Raw genomic sequence first — 11,231 nt, forward strand, 5'->3', positions numbered from 1 at the left:
CCTAGAGAAATCCTAAATGAATATCCTATAATACCCTACTAAGCCTAGGAAGCTCTGAATCTCAGATGGAGACCTAAGGGCTTCACTATATCACGACCTTGATCTTGGTTAGATAGACCAAAATACCCTTATGGTTGACAAGATGACCCAAGAACTGCACCAAGTGCTACCAAAACTAACATTTGGAGAAATTTTCATAATGTATCTCCCTCCTCAAAGTCTCAAGAACCTCCCACAAATTCTCTTCATGCTGTTCCTTGGTCTTATAATAGACCCAAATATCATCAATAAACACAATCACTGATCGATCCAACATCCATCTACAAACCAAGTTTATGAGATCCATGAACATAGCTGGTGCATTGGTGAACCCAAATCACATAACCATGAACTCATATTGCCCCTAACGAGTGCTGAAAACTGTCTCTTGAACATCCTCATCTCTAACCCTCATCTGATAATAACAAGATATCAAACCAATCTTGAAAAACCAAGATGCGCCTTGAATCTATTCAAATAAATCATTAATCCTCGGGAGTAGATAACGATTCTTTCACTTATCACAACACTTGTATTTACTACTACCCCATACTTCTTTTCATTTAGGTCAGACTTTGTGAATTTCCCCTTTTTATCAAATCTTGAAGATCCTTCAAACTTGTTCTTCTCACCCTTTTCAACCTTTTACAGACCCTTCTCCCTTATCTGGATCTCTACATTCCTAGTCGCCTAGATGACTGCTTTTATAGTCATTGCTAGCTTCACCGTTGGACCAAAATCTGTTGGTTGTCAACTTGCAAACTTATTCACTTTAGAATGCTCGGTAGGAACCAGGTAAGGAACCAACTTCATCTTTTCAGTAAAGGTTGTATCATACTCGTTCACACTCATCCTTCCCTTCTTTAGGTTTTGGAATTCATTTTTGATTTCCAGAAGATCTTATTTAGCGTAATACTGCATCTTCAATTCTTCAAGAAATTTGTCCTAATACATCTTAATGGCTTCTCCTTTCGTCATCATGCCAGCTAACAAATTCCACCATCTTAGTTCTCCAGGCTTTAGCTGTAAGACTACAAGGACGGTCTTTTGTCTGTTGCTATAGTCGCAGCTTTCAAACACCATCTCCATTTTGGAGATCCAATCCATAACTTCTATATATGTTGGGATTCCTAAAATATTTGGTGGTTTGGCAGCCATAAAGTCCTTGTACTTACATCCATCATTTTCAATCCCCTCATCAGGGTTGTTCCTCCTAATCCTTTAGGGTTCGGCTTGGCTAATAGTCCAACTATAATTTCCTTCCTCTGACTGTTACCCTTCTGGTTCATGTTGTATGACGGGTGTAGTGGGTCCACTCTATTCCCTTGAAGTAAACACCTTGTTTCCTCCATCTGATGATCTAACATTACCTGTATCATTGTTATCATGATTAGATCGGGTGAACGTATTGCCCCTAGTACAAGCTCAATCACCTGAGGCTCAGGCTAATGGTTTCTGTTATCATTTCCTAATCCGCTTCATGTCCTCACCATGATGTTCTATGCTCTAAAGCAGCATTTAGTGTACCAAAATCCTGAGTATATTATGATAGAGAAGTTTTTAATTATGTTCTTAGACGTACAACCCTCCTTATCACTCTTGAAAAGTTGTATGCTAGTTCTAATACTGTAACTAAACATTTAGATGCCTGAACAATGAAAAATTCTTTATTCAAGCTATGGTTGGCCATAGACCTTACATTTAGTTAAGTAATAGCATTTTTGCAACCTAACTCATGCTATAAATCATATAGCACATAATAGCAATTAAGACACATTCCCTAATGTATTCTAGTGTTTGTGTCAATTTAAGTATGTCACCTAAAATAAAATAGACACTCACCTCACAATCATTGCTTATCATTCTATGTTTAAGTCTAGAAATTCCCTAAAATTCCTAGTTTTATAAAACTAATGCTCTAATACCAACTGTGACATCCCCATTTTTACAGTCATTTTACAAATTTTTGTTTATGCTTACTTAAACATTTGTTATTGCGGAATTTGTAACATCCCGAAAATTCAGAAGTAAAGTTGAAGGGCTAAAAGTGTAAATAAGAAGGTCGACTCGGCGAGTCTATGGATAGACTCGGCGAGTCGAGTCGCGTTTCAGGTCACGTGTTAAGTGACCAACTCGGCGAGTCGCATGGGTGGACTCGGCGAGTTGGTGCTATATGGAGAAAAACCCTAATCCCGGGGGGTGGAGCCCTATATAAAGAACATAATACCCACTCCCCAGCCTCTTTACCTTCCCTTTGAGTTCCAGAGGCCCTAGATTCGTGAGAGCTTTCCTTTGTGAGTAATTAGAGCCTTGGAGGAGGAAATCTTGGAGGGGAATTGAAGAGCAAGAAGATTTGGAGCAAGGGGCTTTGCATAGATTTGGTTTATTCTCCATTAGGAGATTGCATTGGAGGTAAGAGATCTGTTCTTGAGCTTTTGTGCATCTAGATTTATCAATTGTGGGGTTTTTGGAGCATAAATGAGGTCTATCTCGAGTTTGGTGTAGGATCTGAGGTTGCTACCTCAGATCTAGGATTGTAGTGGTCCAGGAAGCCATAAAGTTCATGCCCAAGACTTGTTAGTGAAGCCTTCTTGTCCCAAACCCTAAACCAAGAGTGTTTTATGCTTAGATCTCTTTGGATTCACGTAAAGTTTGCAACTTTTACGTGAGGAATAGCTTATGGAAGGGTAGATCTATGGATTGGAGCCCCTGCATGGCTTGGAAAGCCACTGAATGGATTAAGAGCTAGTGGTACTCGGCGAGTCACATGGGTGTACTCGGCAAGGTGCATGAAGATAGGCTGAAACTCGGCGAGTTGGAAGAACAACTCGGCGAGTTGGTTGAAGATAGCCTTGGACTCGGCGAGTCTGTTCTTGGACTCGGCGAGTCTGGTCTTGAGGTCCTAACCTTTTCTGGTTAAGCTAAGAATCGGTGAGTCAAGGGATGACTCGGTGAGTTGAGTACGGTTTGACTCAGAGTTGTGGGACTCAGCGAGTCTTGGGGCGACTCGGCGAGTTGAGTCGTGTTATGGGAGTTTCAGAGCATGGGGACTCAACGAGTTAGCGGGTTGACTCGGCGAGTAGAGTCAGTTAGGAGGGTTGGCTTTGACTGAGGACTTTGACTTTGACCAAGAGTTGACCAGTTGACTTCCAGGGGTATTTTGGTTGTTATTGGTATTTTATTGGTTTCGATGATTCAATGGTGGAGTTTGTGACGGTGGTCGGAGCAGCGTGATCTTGTTCTTCAGTCGGCAGTAGCAGGTGAGTCTTCTCACTATACTTTACCTAGAGTGGTAATAGATTTATGTGACTGAGTTATTGTATGCTATCTATGCGATGTGTGGCGCTGCATTATTTCTATGTGACTTATGCTGTGTGTATATCAGAGTTAGGACCGGAAGGTCCTCAGAGCTAGGACCAGAGGGTCCATAGAGTTAGGTTTAGAGTTATGTGCCAGTGTAATTGTATGCTATTTATTTTCTGAGATTTATTGTGATATGTGATATGCATGATTTTAAGTTTTCAGAGTTAGGACCTTTGGGTCCATAGAGTTAGGACCAGAGGGTCCACAGAGAGTTGGGACTGGAGGGTCCCACTGAGACACACAGACCAGAGGGTCAACAGAGTTATAGCCTTGAGTGGCTAATATGTGTTAGAGTGGTATTTTGGGGAACTCACTAAGCTTCGTGCTTACAGTGTTTTGTGTTATGTGTTTCAGGTTTCTCAGGTTCACGGGACAGCACCAGCTCGATTGTACACACCAGGGGAAGCGTTTGCTTTGAGGATCCTGGTTTATTAATCGATTGAACAAAGGAGTTATGTATTGCAACTTAAACAAATGGGATTTTTATGAAGAGTGTTAAAGAGATAAACTATTTAATTTTCGAAAAAAAAAATTGTTTGAAAAATTACGGTGTTACAAGTTGGTATCAGAGCCTTGGTTTGAGGGATTCGGATACACCTTCGGGTAAATCTGGACTCAAACTGAGGAAGTAAGAAAAGTTTTCAAGAAATGATTTTCTAAAAGATGAATAAGAGTTCAAAGAGAAAGCGAGAAAGAGTAGTGTGTACAATCAGCCAGAGCCCGAACGGTGATTTCCCAAAATTGTGTTATGAGATATTTATGATACATTTTATGAGATATTATGCATGCTAGAGACAGGCTAGGTATTTCATATCTTAGGACTAGAGTGGCCTGATTTGTGATGCCTTAGCCTAGGAGTTGCTGTTATATGTGATGTGCTTTTGAGTATGAGTAAGAGTATTCAGTTGGAATCCTTTTAGGGGATTTGAGTAGAGGAGTAATCTAGGAGAGACGCCTAGATGAGTATTGTGGTCTTTATCGAAGAATAGATAGAACCCGCGAGGGGCAGAGTTGCAGAGTTCGGTGGTACCTTGAGAATGAGCAGAACAAGCAGAGTTATCATCCAGAGTGAGCTCTATGTATTCTTCGATGTCCGAATGCTGCTTGCTTCGTGCTTTGTGGAACTCTTGATGATGGGAGTCAGCTGCCAAGTGAATATGACGATATTCAGGAGGTAGATGACTGGCATCATTAGGATCTCTTCAGTAGCTGATGGCGGGGAAGAGGGAGTGACCTTAGCTAGATGAGTACGCTGGCAGAGTAGAGCATTTCGCTGAGGAGCGAGCACGCGTGGCGGAATTAGTGAATGAGAAGGTTGAGCAGCTACTTAGGAGCTCTGGAATGGTCGGTGTGGAAAGTATGGGTAGATGTGGCAGGTAGTATGGGCCCGTACTACCGAAGGCAGAGGACCCATACTCGATACAGGGAGTATTCTGAAGGTTCTAAGTAGCAGATTGGGGAGTGATGTCATGGTTCGAGTACCATACATCATAGCAGATTGAGGAGTGATGTCATGGTTCGAGTACCATACATCGTAGCAGATTGAGGGGTGATGTCATGGCTCGAGTACCATACATTGTAGAAGATCGAGAAGAGATGTCAGGGTCTGAGTACCATGGTTCTTAGCAATTGATGCTTGTGATTCTCCGGTTGTCCGGTCAGGATTGATTGGTGGAGTTTGGACGCGATGGGGTTTTAGGCCTGAGGGCCATGATTGAGTCTGTAGAGGCATTCCTTGATAGGGAGGTCGGGAGCATTTCAGAGTGTGACATCCCCAAAATCTCGGCCAGAAAAGACCGATTTTCATTTATGCTTTAAAAATAATTTCAGAGTAAATCCTTTTGATTTGAAAGAGTTGCGGAATTTGTTCCCAAAAACAAAACATGATAAAACAATGTTTACCAAAGCATTTCATAAAAGAAATGTATTTTTTTCATTATATAATCAAAACTCGGGGTGTCATGTTCCGATACAGACCAATAAGCATAAACGATAACATTACAAGTCATTCAACAGATATATACATATACAGACTTGTAAACAAAACAACTTGATGGTTCGTCCATCTCATGCCCTCGCGCCACTTCCTGTAATACAAATTAAAACTGAGTGGGTCAGACTTGGGAGCCTGGTGAGCATATAGGGTTTTCAACCCACAATAAATAATCATATTTAATTTCCACCAACCAACAATAACCCAATTACCCATTCCCGTTATTATCACTTTATGTCCCTAAAACAACTAACATAGGGGAACTAGTCTAAGAATATTTCATCGGGGCGACAACACATGCTTCGGGGGTTCCTCAGCAATATAAGTCAAATAAGGCAACCAAGAGGGGGATGGAGTACAGCGAATGAATACCCAAGTTCATTAACACCTACAGGTGGCGAACCTGCTAATGTTTCCACAAGACTGTCTAGAAAAGTCCGTGGTCGTCATCTAAACTCCGCTAGATGACTAAATCAAACAACAACGAGGCCTCCCATTTGTTTATTACACACCAACTATCTACCCATGTTCTACCCAACATATTAGTAAATAAAAATATACATTTTTATACATAGTTTAAAAACCTGTATAGCATGCTTTAATCAATACATATTCCACATAACAGATGAGACACACACACACATAACACGTATTTCATAGAGAATAAATCATATCTATGAGATAGAGGAAAGTGATTACACATTCACACATATAAACAACAATATACTTAATACACTCAAACCATACTTGTATTATTATCGTGTTTATGAAAGATAGTATACACTCACTTGATCAAAAGATGATTAGACAGCACTATGACTTGCAGAAGTAGTAATCCTCAACAGATCTGGAAGATCTTCACAAAAATCGAACTTCTCGCGGGCAGAGCTTCGGCTCGGGATCCGCACTTCTTGGGATCTTCGGGATCTCGGGACTGCTTCGGGGCTCGGGAATAATACCGGGGATTCGGGGTATTTCTAGCACGCAAATCGATGCAAAACGGGAGAGATAAGAGAGAAAATAGCAAAAGAACTCGGCTGCCCTCGCATCCTATTTATAGGAGGCTGGAGCCTCGAAGTACGCGGGGCGTACTGCTCCGAAACGTCATGGCGTTCGTTATCCGAAGAACTCGAGTGCGAGGTGCGTCATGCTTCGCTTTACGCGGGGTGTACACGAGTACGCGGGGCGTACTTCGGATCAGATCGGTGACTCCTTCGGATAATCATCCGAATTAAAGATTAAATTTAAATACAAAATATTTAATAAACTTCGGAAATTCATATCTTCTTCATACGAACTCCGTTTTCGACGTTCTTTATATCCACGCGAAGGTGAGACTACGCTCTACAACTTTCGTTTAGACTCCGTCGGCTAATTTTAATTTTATTTTTATTATTTATTTTTAATAGGCCGGGACAGAAAACTTCGTTATAAATTCATAACTTCTTCGTTTGACGTCCGTTCTCGCCTAACTTTTCATCGCTTCGATACCAACAACGAGATCTTCGATCCTCGTTTAGATTGCTTCGGCTAAAAACCGCTTGATCTCAAATCGAGTATTTCGGGTTGCACACCGCTAAGCCGAAACTTCGATAAATCATAACTTCCTCATACGAAGTCAGATTTGGGCATTCTATATATATTCGGAAACCTCGTTTCATCTACTACAACATTAACCAAAGATATCAAGTTTATTTTACACTTAAATTTTGACGCTTATTTTTATTCTTAATTAATTAAACCACATAATTAAGCAATTAAGCACAAAACATATAATACTCAAATAATACGATCTTATTATTTCAAAACGGGTTACAAAGGTTAACCTAGACTATTACATCGCTAAAAATGGCAAGCCCGGAAACACAGGCGTTACACAGAGTATTATTGGTAAGATGTCAGATGTAGTCGCAAGACTCAAGGATTTGTAGAGAAGGCATTTCTGGGGGATTGCGGCATGAGTAAGCGATCAGTCAATGGAGGAGATGTCACGTTCTGTGACCTGATGGGTGCTATTTATGTTTCTGTGGGAAACATGAGAAATGTGAGATTTCGGTTTTGGGGTTTAGGAGTAAAACCCTGTGGATTGGCATTTATGACGATTTTTCCACTAGAGTATCAGGCAGCATGTCTGCCGCGAGGTAATGATCTACCATGAGCAGGTAGTCAGTAGGGACTGAGATGGTCAAGGACCACATTACACCCTAATTGAGTATAGTAGAGCGTGTGGTGGCGGAATCAGCGGGTAATCCAGTCGAGTATATCAGGGTGGCGGCTCTTCTGTCTATGATGGATATTGAGTATGGGAGTGGAGTCCCTGTTCTTGTGATGATTCAGGTGTTGGAACTTGGGTTGAGAAGTCGAGGTTGAGGAGTACGATGATTTATTGTTTCACTCTAAGAGTCAGTGATATTGCGGGACAGTTGAGATGTTCGGTATTGGGATGGTATGAGACTTTGAACGACAAGAGTCAGTCGTGATGAGAAGTTCCTAAGGAGATTATCGGGCGTTGCATAGCACCTTCCAAGGGCAGGCATGATATTGCTAGTGGAAACAGACTGTGGGATGATGTGTGCGTCAATTGGTGATGGTTCGAACCCTAAGTGGCGAAGAACCGGTTATTTTATTGAGGGAACCAGAGATTTGTGTAAAAGAGGTTAGGGGTTGGATACAGAAATCTGCGGCTCGAACTCATGAGGCCAGGTTCATTGGTGATCAAAGAAAGGTGCAGAGCGAGATAATGCATGTGGTATGTGTCTGAGAAAGGATGGGTGTCTCCTCGGGAGTTGGCCAATGGTCTGGAATCCGGTATGTGTATTCTTGCTTGGATTTTGAGCAGTAAGGAAAAGGGTTTCAGAGGATCATCAGCGTGTTCTGAAGCGTTAGCGCCTTATTTGTATTCCAATTGAGTGTTTGGATACACTGAAGTTGCACATTGGGTAAAATGAGGAATTATTTATGGAGTTCAGAGGAAATGTATTGTTGTATCTGTATGGTGCTGGGAGTAGGAGATCAGTGGTTAAGGCAGCACATCGCGATGTTCTGTAATGGTGTTCCGTGGTGACTAGGTATAATGTCCCAATTTCGGAGTTATTTAGAATCTTGAGTTGGGACGACTAGTGGCGTATCATGTGTTTTCAGTTCCAATGGAATCCCTTCGGGTATTGGCATAAAGAGGGATTATTTAAGAAAGTGGATCTCCGCAGAGGTAGGTATTTTGTTATAGCGGTTGCCACCGGAGTCTGTGATGCATATGTGGGGCAAGTGTGTGTAGCTATCTATGATAGTCTACGAAGCATGAATTAGTGGGCGTAGTGTGTCGTTGGGATGAGAATGAGAGTATGGGGTGAAGCTACGGGGAGTCGTAGTATTCACTAGTCAGAGGGTGTTGTGATGCTACGGGGATCCGTAGTACTCACAAGTTAGAGAGAGGGAGTCGTGGTACTATGGGGAGTTGTAGTACTCACAAGTTAGAGAGAGGGAGTCGTGGTACTATGGGGAGCCGTAGTACTCACTAGTCAGAGGCTGTCGTGTTATTACGAGGAGCCGTAATACTCACTAGACGGCAAGAGAGTGTGATGTTGGAATGTTCCCTGATCAGGGTATGATGCATAAGAATTTTAGGCTTGAGTAGCCTTAGTATAGAGTTTTTGGAGCCTAGTGGTTGAACCAAGGGCGGAACTGGAGGTCAGAGTTGAGTCGATCCTCAGTTGGATTGTGTTTTTCGTATGAGGAAAAGAGAATTTCGTGACTTGTGAGTCACTGAGCTGGGATAGTGGTCACGGGAAGGAAGCTAGTGAGATATTTTGGATCATGTTATAGGTGATCTTTGGAGGTGCAGCTGTGGGGTCAAAAGCTGACCTGGTGCTCAGTATCGAAGTGGGATACAAGAAATGAGCTAGATTTTATCATGGTGACGTCTGAGGACACTTCAGGGCGAGCGGAATATTCAGACGCTCGAGGACATGCTTCGGGCATGTGTATTAGATTTCGGAGGGAGTTGCGACACGCATTTACTCTTGGCTGAGTTTTCCTATACAACAGCCATCATTCGAGCATTGGTATGCCACCCTTTGAGCTGTTTTATAGGAGGAGGTGTCAGACCCCCATTTGCTGGGAAGAGGTGGTGCATGGACCCGAGAGTCCTTGCGAGCAGATACAGAGCATGTGCGATACATGGAGTAGCGGTTACTCTACTAGGGATAGTGTAGAGTGGGGTGTGAGCACCATGGCACTTGTCTGAAGTGGCAAGGTTGACAAGTAGATTTCTGTGGTAAGGAAAGAGAAAGGTAGGTAACTCTGGGAGAAGTGTTGGTTCACGGAAGTGAAAGCAGTAGTGAGAATGGATGATTAAGAGTATGGTGGTTGAACATTGTGTCTGTGCCAGTGGTATGGAAGCGCATTTGGGATGGGTGTTTGTTGAGGTTGCGGAAGAATCTCTGGTGGTTTAGAACTAGAGGAGTTTGGAAGAAATGCAAGGATAGAGCCTTGGATTTAAGTATGGTTGTGATTAGGAGGTTAGGTATATAGTGGTAATTCATCCTGAGGATGTCTGATGGTGTCGTCAGTATGTCGGGTTTTTCCAACCCAAGGATGTAGAGCAGGCTCAACATGTGTATACGATTGTAGAGGAGAGCTCATAAGAGTTGTTTAGGAGCTGAAGGATGTATCATCCTGTCAGCATGAAAGGAGTAGAGTCGAATTCGGAGAGGAACAGGGATAAGTTCCAGCAGTGAGTACCCGGTCAGAACTCGATGGTTCAGGGTATTATCTAGTCTTGCGAGAGGAAAGTGTATATGGAGATCAAGAGTGATAAGTTTCTCTATCTGAGGGAAGAGCCGGTGGTCGGCTTGAGACAGTTGATATGAATCGGTGAGCAAGGAGTTGGATCATTTTTGGGATGATATTAGTGTTTGGAAGGATCTGGGTCAGTAGAGATCCGAGGATGCAGTGTGGGGTTATGGTTATTGGAATTGTATGCTGCAGCAGGCTTTGAGGATGAAGCCTAATTTAAGTGGGGGAGAATTGTAACATCCCGGAAATTCAGAAGCAAATTTGAAGGGCTAAAAGTATAAATAAGAAGGTCGACTCGACGAGTCTATGGATAGACTCGACGAGTCGAGTCGCGTTTCAGGTCGCGTGTTAAGTGACCAACTCGGCGAGTCGCATGGGTGGACTCGGCGAGTTGGTGCTGTATGGAGAAAAACCCTAATCCCGGGGGGTGGAGCCCTATATAAAGAACATAATACCCACTCCCCAGCCTCTTTACCTTCCCTTTGAGTTCCAGAGGCCCTAGATTCGTGAGAGCTTTCCTTTGTGAGTAATTAGAGCCTTGGAGGAGGAAATCTTGGAGTGGAATTGAAGAGCAAGAAGATTTGGAGCAAGGGGCTTTGCAGAGATTTGGTTCATTCTCCATTAGGAGCTTGCATTGGAGGTAAAAGATCTGTTCTTGAGCTTTTGTGCATCTAGATTTATCAATTGTGGGGTTTTTTGAGCATAAATGAGGTCCATCTCGAGTTTGGTGTAAGATCTGAGGTTGTTACCTCAGATCTAGGATTGTAGTGGTCCAAGAAGCCATAAATTTCATGCCCAAGAGTTGTTAGTGAAGCCTTCTTGTCCCAAACCCTAGCCCAAGAGTGTTTTATTCTTAGATCTCTTTGGATTCATGTAAAGTTTGCAACTTTACGTGACGAATAGCTTGTGGAAGGGTAGATCTATGGATTAGAGCCCCTGCATGGCTTGGAAAGCCACTGAATGGATTAAGAGCTAGTGGTACTCGGCGAGTCACATGGGTGTACTCGGCGAGGTGCATGAAGATAGGCTGAAACTCGGCAAG

Source organism: Lactuca serriola, chromosome 7, assembly GCF_051521515.1.
Source record: "Lactuca serriola cultivar US96UC23 chromosome 7, Lser_US96UC23_V15, whole genome shotgun sequence".
Lineage (NCBI taxonomy): Eukaryota > Viridiplantae > Streptophyta > Magnoliopsida > Asterales > Asteraceae > Lactuca > Lactuca serriola.